Genomic DNA, 13,602 nt, shown 5'->3' on the forward strand with positions numbered 1-13,602 from the left:
AAGTAGTGTAACATTTATGTACTGAGAATATATTTAAATTTCCTCTTTGTCAGTGGCGGACCCAAGATTTTGAATAAGCGGGTTCAGTAAAAAAACAAACGTGCCTAATAGTATATGTAGTTTCATTTGATCATTTTATTATCCTTTTTTCTTCTTGATACAATCTCAAAATGAAGTCATTTTAAAGTTGGTACTTTATAATTTTAACAAAGAAACAAATATTTTTAAGAAGGCTAAAAATATTATCTATCTATATTTTCAGAAAGTTATCTATTTAATTTAACAAATTTTAGCTCAAATATTTGTCTACTCTAAGATATTTAAATAAATCTAGAATTTTTTTTTGTTATTAAAAAAAAGAAGTTGTTATTTGCAGAGAAAAGAGAATTAAAAAAAAAGTAAAGTGAAATAGTAAAATGACAAGGGAGAGGGCATGAGAATAATAAATTTGAACTATAATTTACTTATATACACAGTATAATTTTTCAACGAAGCGGGTTCAACTGAACCCCCTTGGCACTAGGGGTGTTCATAAAAACTCGAAAAATCGAACCAAACCGAAAACCAAACCAAAAAAACCGATACTTTTTGGTTTGGTTTGGTTTTGGTTTTGAATTTTAAAAACCGATCAAACTTGGTTTGGTTTTGGTTTTAATCAAAAAATAACCGGAAAAAACCGAACCAAACCGACTATAGGAGTAACTATTTCAAATTTATGATTACACTTATATATATGTATATTTTTATACAAGTTTCAAAATTTTTATGGTGAATGTTAATCGTTTGCACTTTTAGTATAGTTCTTTACCTTTATATTCTAGTTTGATTGGTAGTTTTCTTTTGTTAAGTGTAAGAATCCATTTCATGTTAAAAAAAATATTTTTAATTGAGTCCTTAACTTATTCATCACTATTTGATTTCATCACTATGTAGGGGTGTGCATTCGAGTCGATTTATCGATAAATCGAATCGATTATTTGTTATCGAAATCGAAATCGAAAAAATCGAAACCTTATTGAAACGATAACGATAAGCATATGTACAAATCGATAATCGATAAGTAATTATCGATAAGGGTCAAAATCGAATCGATAAATCGAATGCACACCCCTAGACTGTAGACACTTGTTAAATGAGTAATTACCTATTTGTGTAGATTAATATAACATACAGAATGTATATATATTCCGCTACTATTTTGAAAGCGGCTATACAATATTATTTTCCCTAATCTATACCCTTTCCTTTACCCTAAGTCCCTTACCCTATTATNAACGCTAATCTTACCGCAAATCTCTCCCGAGTAATTACAGTAATCTACTATTGCACTCTCCCGAGCTACACTAGCTTACTTTATTTAGCACAATTCACTTTAGATTGCACCCAAGGCTTCGTTATTCCTAATCCCGCCTTTAAGCCCGCAATTATAGATTCCTCTAATAATCTAGGAGTGGTGTTGTTCAACAATACCCTAAATATGCACTATTTTCCAAGTTATGCACACTAAATAGGCACAGCTAATTGAGGATCCTGTCAATTAACTACAACGAACACGAAGTTGAACAAATAAAGATTAAACTCGCAATTTGTATTCACATAAACAAGAAGTTCATCACCCAATAGGTTCCATCAAAGCCTTAGACAAGGAATTTAGCTACTCATGGCTATGGGTAAATAAACTAAGCTTGAATTCATCATAAAATCAAAAGAAAAGAAGAAAGATGTTTAGAGTATTTTCTCACAATGTTTTCCTTGCTAAGAACCTAAAAAATCAATACCTGCCTCTCTTGGGCGAAGTCTAATGTTTTAAATAGGGTTTTAGGCTTAAAAATCCCGTAATTGACACTTTGGTCCCTGAAGTTTACTGCGCCTGCCGCGGTTCTGCCGCGGTCGCGGTAGAACCGCGGCCAAACACCCTCGCGGAATCTCAATCTTCTGCAGCTTCTTCCCACCGCGGTTCTGCCGCGGTCGCGGTGGAACCGCGGTGGATCCAGTTCTCTGAATCTTCGGCCTGTTTTTGCACGGGTCACTTGGGAAATTTCACAGTTGGCCTCTTTTTCATCACTTTTGACTCCAAAACTGCTCCTTAGCCTTCTTTATACATATATCACCTACAAATCATGAAAAGCACTAATAAGAGCATTTTGTCATCACTTTTAGCATTAAAACTACACAAGAAGGTGATTATTTAAGGTGTGATTATAGTCAAATTCACCTATTATCATGCATAGAGTCATAGACTTTAATATTTTTATTTAAAGTACTCAAAAGTACAAAACTAAAGTTTTGTCCAAAACTAGCAAATATCAACCCAGAGAGAGAAAACTATAGATATAAAGGAAGAAATTCTATCATTAGAAATGTCTTGTTACTTGTTTTAAGTTAATTGATAAACTTAGAGAATAAAGGATAGTAAAATTTTAGATTTTTATAGTTATGTTATAATTAGTAATATATGTATTGTGTAATATAATATATATTTCGGTACGGTATCGATATTTCGGTATTTTATTTTAAAATACCAAATACCATACATAATACAAATATTTTTTAAAACTTAAAACAAATATCATACCGAATACCAAAATATCGAATACCAAATACCAAATTTTTTGATTTCAGTACGATATTTTGGTATTACCAAATTATGCACCGCCCTACTATCTGCTAGCTATATGTAACCACGGATAAGTAACTTGGAAAATAAGCTTAAACTACACTTCTTTATAGGGGTGTGCATTCGAATCGGTTTATCGATAAATCGAATCGATTATTTGTTATCGAAATCGAAATCGAAAAAATCGAAACCTTATTGAAACGATAACGATAAGCATATGTACAAATCGATAATTGATAAGTAATTATCGATAAGGGTCAAAATCGAATGCACACCCCTAGACTATAGACACTTGTTAAATGAGTAATTACCTATTTGTGTAGATTAATATAACATACAGAATGTATATATATTCCGCTACTATTTTGAAAGCGGCTATACAATATTATTTTCCCTAATCTATACCCTTTCCTTTACCCTAAGTCCCTTACCCTATTATTTCCTCTACCACATTTAAGGAATGATCATATTTAAAGATCAAGGCAATGAAGTTCAAATTAATGGAAAACAGAATTAGCCGTGATGATGTGCTTTGTTTTGTTTTGTTTTTTTTTATACCGTTGGAGTGTTGGTGGCATACATTTGATCCCTTACTTTAGTTTTGTTGCATGTGCTTGTTTACACAATTTTTATATTATAAATGGTGTTCGTCTTATTTTAGCTTCTTTTTTGTCCATATTAGTTAGGCGCGTTTATAGCGATACACTTTCCGTGGAATCCCGCAAATTTTCTTATTGGTGTAATCGATAAGCCCCCAAAATCGATAAATCGAAACCGAAAAAATCGAAACCTTATTGAAACGATAACGATAAGCATATGTACAAATCAATAATCGATAAGTAATTATTGATAAGGGTCAAAATCGAATCGATAAATCGAATGCACACCCCTATCACTATGTGATTCAATCATCATCAATATATTTTAGTAAATAATAGATTTCTTAGAGGGCAATTGATTTGATAGTGTTACGTTGAAAATGTGGTTGACGGAATATGTGTTTGGTAGTGTATGTCTTATATTTAAGAAAAACTGACAAATAACCGAAAAAACCGAAAAACCGATATAAATCGAATCGAGAAAAAACCGACTTAATTGGTTTGGTTTGGTTCTAATATTTGAAAAATCGAATTACTTGGTTTAGTTTCTTTTTAGGGAAAAACCGATCCAAACCGAACCATGAACACCCCTATTTGGCACCATGTGAGTCCGCCCCTGCTCTTTGTACGTTGACTGAACATTAATATGATTGTTAAATTGATTTAATTATTATAATAATCAGTTAATGCAATTCAAACCAAACAGACTACTATCCTAGTACAAAAAGTAGTTTTTGAATACTTCTTCTTTACTTCGGCACAACGATAATTATGCTAAAAAAAAACTTGTCAAAGAAGAGAATCAGTTAAATAATTCAAGCCAAACAGAAATTAGGGAGTACATTAAATGCAAAATGCAGCAGTAAAAGGCTAAACCAACGAGTTCCCCAAATTCCTCAATCACACCATTCATGAACCCTAACTCTCTCAACAAAAGATGTTAGAAGAAAACTCAACAAAAGATGTTAGTATATACTGATGAAATCCAACTATCGGCAAGTTTGCTCTGTGTTTCTTGCAAGCTGCTTTCCTATTCTTAATTTTTATTTTTTTCAATAGAGTTAAGAATTTTCCCCATAGTTATTGGAACATAGGAAGTAAGATGTTGAAATGTCTATTACAAAGCCCCTATCATATAAAGTCCTTGTTTACTGCTTGACCATCTATTGCTTATGGTTTCCACTTTACTCTTTCGTCTCAGCCATTTAGACATGTGCCAGTATTGGATATTGCATTTGACGGGCCATCTAGAAAGGTGTATGGATTTGTCCAATTTGCATCCAAATTCCTTAAGGAAAGAAACAGTGATGTCATACTCTCTAGGGTGAACATCCAAATACATCAATTTTTGGACTCTTCACTCGTCAAATTGTTGGAGAAATGGTTGTCTGATGCCATTGAAAAAGGGGTCCATTATCTTAGTCTAAGCGTAAATAACACAACAATTCGTGGAATCCATGTATCACCCCTGAAGATACCCCCACTCTGGGGTTATCTAGAACACTACAGCGTTTAACATTGTCTTCAAAAAGACAAGGCATCTCTATTCCACATGGCTGGAAGATTCCCACTTTGGGATATCTTGAATTGAGAAGTTTTCTTTCAACCATGATGTCTATGATGACATGTCTTTTTTGTTTCATGGGTGTTCAAACTTAGATCACCTTGTCTTAGAAAAATGTGGCGTTAGGGGTGATGAACTAAAGAATTACATATTCAATTTGGATTATTGAGAAGGCTAGTAATTCTTGACTGGATATTCTTTACCAACTTCCAGGAAGTAACACTCAAGGTGTCTACTCCAAAGTTGGTGTATTTTGTTATGAAAGGTGGTCATGCTGCTAACATAGTGTTCTTGGAAAGTATGCCCTCTCTCTGCAGGGCGTGTATATCTCTCCCCTGACTTGTTCCCATACCCAGGAATAGTGAGAGGAAGTTGTGGTATGGGGAGCTTGGCATCAGGTTGTTTCAGCATTTTGGAAGGGTGAAACATCTTATTATCTCAGTTGGAACTTTGGAAGTTGTTGGCAGGGCCCTAGTTGATAAAGAAACAACAGAAACAAGATTGGTGTCAAGGGATGAGATGTATTTGACGGTAGAAAACATTAAAAATACTTTGGAGGCAGATGTTGATGTGTTTTCGTGGGAGTACGAGGAAGATGGGGAGTACGAGCATCTTTTAACCTCAAAAAAGGTTATGCTCTTCATAATGGAAAATTGCCTACATTTAATTCTCAATTCTCAGACCCTCTATCTCGCCAAAATTTTCCATTATGAAGAGCATCACCTTTTTTGAGGTTAAAAGATGCTCGTACTCCCCATCTTCCTCGTACTCCCACGAAAACACATCAACATCTGCCTCCAAAGTATTTTTAATGTTTTCTATCGTCAAATACATCTCATCCCTTGACACCAATCTTGTTTCTGTTGTTTCTTTATCAACTAGGGCCCTGCCAACAACTTCCAAAGTTCCAACTGAGATAATAAGATGTTTCACCCTTCCAAAATGCTGAAACAACCTGATGCCAAGCTCCCCATACCACAACTTCCTCTCACTATTCCTGGGTATGGGAACAAGTCAGGGGAGAGATATACAGGCCTTGCAGAGAGAGGGCATACTTTCCAAGAACACTATGTTAGCAGCATGACCACCTTTCATAACAAAATACACCAACTTTGGAGTAGATACCTTGAGTGTTACTTCCTGGAAGTTGGTAAAGAATATCCAGTCAAGAATTACTAGCCTTCTCAATAATCCAAATTGAATATGTAATTCTTTTACTTCATCACCCCTAACGCCACATTTTTCTAAGACAAGGTGATCCAAGTTTGAACACCCATGAAACCAAAATGATCTGTCATCATAGACATCATGGTTGAAAGAAAACTTCTCAATTCAAGATATCCCAAAGTGGGAATCTTCCAGCCATGTGGAATAGAGATGCCTTGTCTTTTTGAAGACAATGTTAAACGCTGTAGTGTTCTAGATAACCCCAGAGTGGGGGTATCTTCAGGGGTGATACATGGATTCCACGAATTGTTGTGTTATTTACGCTTAGACTAAGATAATGGACCCCTTTTTCAATGGCATCAGACAACCATTTCTCCAACAATTTGACGAGTGAAGAGTCCAAAAATTGATGTATTTGGATGTTCACCCTAGAGAGTATGACATCACTATCTCTTTCCTTAAGGAATTTGGATGCAAATTGGACAAATTTATACACCTTTCTAGATGGCCCGTCAAATGCAATATCCAATACTGGCACATGTCTAAATGGCTGAGACGAAAGAGTAAAGTGGAAACCATAAGCAACAAACTTACTGCCTATAATCACTCAGCATACATTGTTCCAACAAACTTACTGCCTATAATCACTCAGCTTCAACACTAATAGACTTAAGTTGCTGGCTAGAATAACTTAACTTCAAGACAAATTGGATGTCTATGAAGCTACCGATAGTGAATGTACCGAGCCTGAGATAGAAAGTTGTCATACATGAAGACCGAATAAATGGAGATTGAGGAATTGGGGGAAGAATTGACCTACTCCCAATAGATGAGGGATAATTTTAGAGCCAAAATGAATAACGTTGTAGTATTGGAAAATGGCGCGGGCCTAATCAAGGCTGGAATAGGTGGCGAAAGAGACCCAACAACTATTGTCCCAAACAGCATGGGGCGTCCACTTTCTTCCAAGAAATGGCGGATCAGCTACTTTCCCATGACTTGGACCTCACTTCCGCCACCGTCCGCCGCCCTTTTGACCGCGGTTACCTTATCAACCCGGACCTCCAGTCCTCCCTTTGGTCCCATATCTTCTCCAACCTCCTCAACATCACTCCTTCCCAGTCCTCTCTCCTCCTCACTGAACCCCTTTTCAATCTCCCTTCAATATAACACTCCCTTGATGAAATCGTCTCCGAAGATTTCAATTTTAAGGCTCTTTATGTTTCGGATTCCCCCTCTTTGGTCCATCTCTGTGAGGCATCTCGTCGCCCTTATGGGATTGTGTCTAAAGCTCAATGCAGCTTAGTTGTGGACTGTGGATTTTCATTTACTCATGCCTCGCCCGTGTTTCAGAATTTCACATTGAATTAAGGCTTAAAAAGGCTTGATCTTGGTGGGAAAGCTTTGAGCAATTTCTTGAAGGAGTTGGTGAGCTACAGGAGCGTTAATTTGATGGACGAGAAATTCCTTATAGATGATGTAAAAGAGAAACTCTGCTTTGTGTCTTTGGATGTTGCCAGGGACTTGCAGATTGCTAGGAAACCGGGAAATGACAATTTGTTTAGGTGCACGTATGTGCTTCCTGATGGTATTACACATACTAAGGGATTCCTAAAAGATCCGGAAGAAGCAAAGAGATACCTTTCTTTGTATAATGATCAAGCAGCTCCAAAGCAGCAGGAGGACAAACGGATAAGCTGCGGAGCAACGATGGATCAAGAAGAATTGATCTGACAAAAAATGAATTTGGGTTGACAAATGAGCGGTTCCTCGTCCCAGAGATGATGTTTCGTCCAGCTGACTTGGGACTGAATCAGGCTGGACTTGCAGAGTGCATTGTTAGAGCTATCAGTTCCTGCCATTCTCATCTTCAACCTCTTCTCTATGAGAGCATCATTTTGACGGGAGGCACTACTCTATTCCCTCATTTTGCTCAAAGACTAGAAATGGACCTTCGGCCACTTGTCCCATATAAATACCGTTTAAAGATTACGACTCAAGAAGATCCTATACTAGGTGTTTGGCGTGGAGGATCACTCTTGGCATCAAGTCCTGATTTTGATGCAATGTGTGTCACCAAAGCTGAATATGAGGAGCTGGGATCAGCTAGATGTCGAAAGAGATTCTTCCACTAACTTCTATGCTCATCTTTGGTGTTAAATGGAGAGAGAAATTAGGAGGATCGCCGGCCTCTACAGTTGCAATTGAGCTAAATATGGATGTGTTCTGAAATGTCTCTTTTTGTTGTCAGTTTCTTTTTTGTATTTTAGGCCAAATTTGTTGAAGCCTAATCTATCTGAAATGAAATGTTAATGGCATCTTCAATACCAAATAAAAAGATAAAAAAAAAATCCAAGAGCTACAATCATGAGTTTGGATTTCCACTTTTCTCCCTTTATTATTCAGCTTTTATACCCAACCATATATGTGTTTGTCTGTATGCAATGCCCGAAAGTATAGATCCAAAATCTATTGGTTAGCTTTTCTTTCTCCCCATTTTCTGGCACTTTTTGTTTACCAGGAAAAGTCTATGTTTCTCTCAACACTAAAAAGGGGCAGCCGGTGCACAAACCTCCCGCTATGGGAGGGGTCCGGGGAAGGGCCGGACCACAAGGGCCTATTGCACGCAGCCTTAACCTGTATTTCTACAAGAGGTTGTTTCCATGGCGTGAACCCGTGACCTCCTGGTCACAACACTCTCAACACTGAACTAGCAATAAGAAGTGGTTGCGATTTCATAAAGGTAAGCTTCAATTTGCCTCTGTTTCACTTGCACTCTATTGATCATATTGGTTATGTGCTTGGCTCTTGTTATTTGTTGCTCAACTATTTGTTGTGTAACTGGTTAACTAATCTTTATTCTAGATTCAGTTTGACACTTGGTATGATGATTTCATGTGGTTCTGGTCTAAAATTTTGTTGACCATGAAAGTGGTTAAAAAATAAGAACGTGCATTGGTTGTTTCACGACACTGTTTAATTGCCTCACGAAGTGAAGGAAGACGAGACCTTCTGACAATATGGAATGCTTTGTGGTGTACCTGAATTGATAATTTGCCCTGATTATCTGTGTAAGTGTCTCACTAAAAGAACATTAAATTTTTGTTTGTGTACTGGCTCACAAGTGATTCTATAAGGGAAAAGTCAAAGACTGCTGAGACGATTGATTGCTGGGAAATATTCATTAGATTTTAAGGGGAAGTCATCAAGCTTAAAGGATTTATAAGATAAAATTTTCTCCCTGCTCTATAAGACAATTAATTGGTGTGAACATCTCCCTGCCACTTACGTCCTAGTCGGACTTCCTGTATGATCATCATACTGACGGAACCTTCCATACCCCATTGAGTTAGTCTTTTTGCCACATCGCATATGTTGGGAGCAGAACCCCTTTTGCCTGCTAACAGTAACCACAAAATGGGGAGAAGTCATTAAAAATTGGAGCTGAGAGGTTTCGTTGCCCTGAGGTCCTCTTCCAGCCATCATTGGTTGGAATGGAAGCAACAGGAAATCACGAAAAAGCCTACAACTCAATCATGAGATGTGATGTTGAAATTAGGAAAGATTTATTTTCAAATATTGTGCTTGGTGGTGGTATAATAGAATGTATGAGCAAGGAAATCACTACTCTTGCTCCAAGGAGCATAAAGATCAATGTGGTTGCACCACCTGAGAGGAAGTACAGCTCCTGGATTGGGGGGTGAAAGCGCTTGCCTCTGTAGTTTCAAACAAGTTAGTTTCTTTTTGCTTTACTTCACTCATAAGTCAATCGATCAATTTTTAAATCTTTTAAGCTCAAGGGATTTAGTAGCTAACACCTACGTCTCATGCAGATGTTTATAACAAAGGGCAAGTATGATGATTTGGTCCCTCAATTGTCCACATGAAGTGTCTCTAAGCTTGGTGAGCTCTTAAATCCTCTCTTGTCAAGTTCCATCTAATGGTTTCTATTTCAATGAAAGAGATCAGTTTCGATTTTCTATTTCAATTAGAGATCAGTTTCTTTTTCCAAGTTATACCCAATCTTGTGAGCAGTGTGATATTTTATTTTCTGGTTGTTCCGTTATCAAGCTAATTTTGCTGGCTCAGGTTTATGTTTTTATTTCAAGTGATTTGGCTAGTAAGCCATGAAAATGATGGATCGTCTGCGACTAATGTCTGTTCTATTGCTTTTCAGGTTAGGCACATTTGGTTATATTTTTTTTTTCACCAGCAAGGCATTCTGAGTTTTTTGTGGTATGGAGATTTGCTTGGCCTTCCTGGAAAACAAGCTCTTTTCGCTTGGTTTCGATGGAATTTGGACTGGTTATTCAAAAATAGCCAGCATTTGCAAAGTCATTGAAAAATAGCCACTATTTTGCTACAACACGAAAAGTTCCAGCATAATATACTATCAGTGCACCTATGTATGAACTTCCAGCATATTATGCTGGAACTCCAACACGTGGAAAGTTCCATTATAATATACTGGAGATTGAAGCACATGTGTATGAACTTCCAGCATATTATGCTGGACCGGTATATTATACTGGAACTCCAGTATATTATACTGAAATTCCAGTATATTATACTAGAATTCCAGTATATAATGCGGAGTATTTTTCGGATTTTGAATAATGTTTTCGTTCAGATTTATCTTTACATGAAAAGTGGCTAAATTTTGATTATTTTTCAAAATTGTGGCTATTTTTGAATGACCACTTGTAAATCTGGCTATTTTTGAATTTTTCCCTTGGTTTCGCAGTCGAAGCCCGAATAGAAAGAGTACTCTGTGTACATCCCTGTTTGCAATTCATGACCATTTTAAGTACCAAGAAATTTAACTGCTACAATTCACGTCCTTTTCTTCGAGTAGTTTGTCAGATTTTGCAAAATTACAATTTGATCGATTTGCAAGTTGCAAGTTATATGATAAAACATTACAATTAGCAATAATGGTATTACAACATACGAAAACAAATATATGTATCTACAAATAATAGATTGTTTGATCGAATGAAGTAGTAACATTTGCCTATTGAAACGAGAAGTCAATTTTTTGTACAATGATCGAAACTTAACATGACTAATGAATTGATATAATTCTTATATTTATCCGATAATGTAATCCAAACCAAACAGGCTTAGGAGGGTGTTTGGGTAAGTCTAAAAGTGGGTCAAATTAGCTTTTTTTTTTTTTTTTTTTTTTGGATTTTCTTTTGGCCGATTCCCCTCCCCTATGATTCCCCCTTGTTGGAGCTATTGCTTCGACCCTTGGATTGTAGGTGGAGGTGCTGACCATCTGAGCAAAAATGAGTTATAGCCCATTTTTGCATAGCCCATTTTTGTAGGACTTCTATGCAACTTCTATTCAAAAATGAGTTATAGCATGTTTGGTCGTGCTTTTAAAATCTACTTATTTTGAAAGGTACTTTTTGAAAAAAGTACTTCTGGTGAGAAGCAATTTGTGTTTGGTTAATTAATTTTACTATCACTTTTGACCAGCAATTAGTGTTTGGCTAAACTTTTAAAAGTGTTTCTAAGTGTATTTTTTTCAGAAGTGTTTTTTAGAAAAGTGATTTAGAGGAAGTTATTTTTTTCTGCTTTTCAAAAAACTGCCTCTACTTTTACTCAAACGCACTTTTTTCTTCTAAAAGCTTGGCCAAACACCTTAATTTTGGAGAAAAATACTTTTGGCAAAAAAAATACTTTTGGCCAAACAATTTTTTTTTTGCCAAACCGCTATTATTCACTTCGTTTTTAATTTATATGACACATTTTGATTGGGCACGAAGTTTAAAAAAGGATGATTTCTGAAACTTGTGGTCATTAAAATAGAAAGGGTAAAAGCTTTGTGGGATCATAATATTTGTGTGACGATTAAAATTTCTCATTAAAGTTAAAATAGGTAAAACGGTAATATAAAAATGTGTTTTTTTTTCCGGAACAGATTAATAAAAAAAAGTGCATCATCTAAATTAAAAGGGAGGGACTAAAATAAAAGGCCTAACTTATAATTTTTAACTAGCAAAAGTCTTGGAATTTGATCAAAACTACACCAAGAGTCGAGTAATTCCAACTGAAAGGGATATATGTCATAAATGTATGAATGTTTCTTCTTCAGTTTGACACAACAAAATTTTTATTGGAGTTGCAAAACTGTGACACCTTAAACGAATTTCACAGCGATAAAATACGAGATAGATATTGGGTATATAAGTAGATATTCTTAGACTCTAGTGACGCGTTTTAAAGTCATGCGGGCCTAGGCCCAGAGCATACAATATCACTAATGGGTTGAGTTATTGTGTATGGTATCAGAACCACTCCGCATGCAACCTTGAGCGGTGGTGTGGCAAACCTTAGCGGGGACACTGAGTCCCTAAGGGGGTGCATGTGACACCCTAGGCGAAACCCACATCGGCAAAAAACAGGAGAGATGTTGGGTATAATAGTAGACATCCTTAGACTCTAGTGACGAGTTTAAAGCCGTACGGGCCTAGGTCCAGAGCGGACAATATCACTAATGGGTTGGGTTGTTACATTAACCAACAACTGACAATGAACAAGATCTAGTGAAGATATTTTCTATTATGATATACAGGGTTGCAGATGTGTCATGCAAATATCAAAAGAACCAGGTCCCTTGAAGATGATGATCAGAAGCTAGAAATTATTCCTAGTGCAAGTCGGTTGAACTTGAAAACTGTTGCAATTTGGATTTCTTGAAGGACTTATCTCATAGGTTGAAAATATGGTAATGAATAGAGGAATTCGTGGTCAACAAGGATGCATTAATTATAGAAATACTTGCCTGGAAAAGAAAAACATATGATGGAGTCTTTTAAGGAAAGTCAAATCCTAATGCAAGTCGGATTCCTTGAATAATTAAATTTGTGGGATACAAGAAAATTAGCTGGAGGAACTCATTTTTTAAAAGGATTTATCAATTATGGAAATACTTGCATTAAAGGAATAGGTTTGAGGAGCTGGAAACAAATAGTAAAACCAAATCCTAAAAGGATTCATTTCCTTAACCGATTTCTTTTAGCTTTTGGAGCATAAATTATATAAGGATTTCATCCAAGCATCACGCTGTTGCTATTGAAGCTAATGTTATTCCGTGCATATACATAAAATCAATCAAAGAATATTGTATTTATAGCAAAAAGGTGCTTTCATGGATTCAAGCTGCTCAACTTAAGAACCAGGTCTAGAAGACGAAGTTGCTGAAGTTTTTTAGTTGTTTAGGTTGAGCCAATTGTTCTTAAATTGTAACCTATTTTGCTTTTGAGAAGTGTAAACATAGGTGATCAAATTCTGAAGAGTTTGTTTTCGCTTTCTATGCTAGAGTTAGTTTAAAAAGGGGTAGTTACAATTAAGTTGATTGTAGGGGAAGGGTAGAGTTAGCCTCCTAGGTTATAAAGTTGTAACGTAAAGCTTAGCTACAGTTGAGTTGATTGTTGGGAGTAGGGTACTGTCACACCTCCTATTTTCACTACACCCCCGGAATAGGGTATAATAAAGGGAGTTATTTCCAACTTGAAGTGACAATCGAAACGGGATTTATTTTTAAAAATCAGAATCGCCACTTGGGAGATTTATGGTGTCCCAAGTCACCGGTTTAGAATCCCGAATCGAGGAAAGATTTGACTCTGTTTATGTCTGCGAACCAG

The 13,602-nt window shown here is 36.2% G+C and overlaps 1 pseudogene; it reads left to right on the forward strand.

The window, feature by feature from the left end:
* Positions 1 to 6,800: 6,800 nt before the first annotated feature.
* LOC109244225 lies at positions 6,801 to 8,082 on the forward strand (annotated as a pseudogene).
* The last annotated feature ends 5,520 nt before the right edge of the window (positions 8,083 to 13,602 follow it).

The sequence above is a fragment of the Nicotiana attenuata genome, unplaced genomic scaffold (genome assembly GCF_001879085.1).
Source record: "Nicotiana attenuata strain UT unplaced genomic scaffold, NIATTr2, whole genome shotgun sequence".
NCBI lineage: Eukaryota > Viridiplantae > Streptophyta > Magnoliopsida > Solanales > Solanaceae > Nicotiana > Nicotiana attenuata.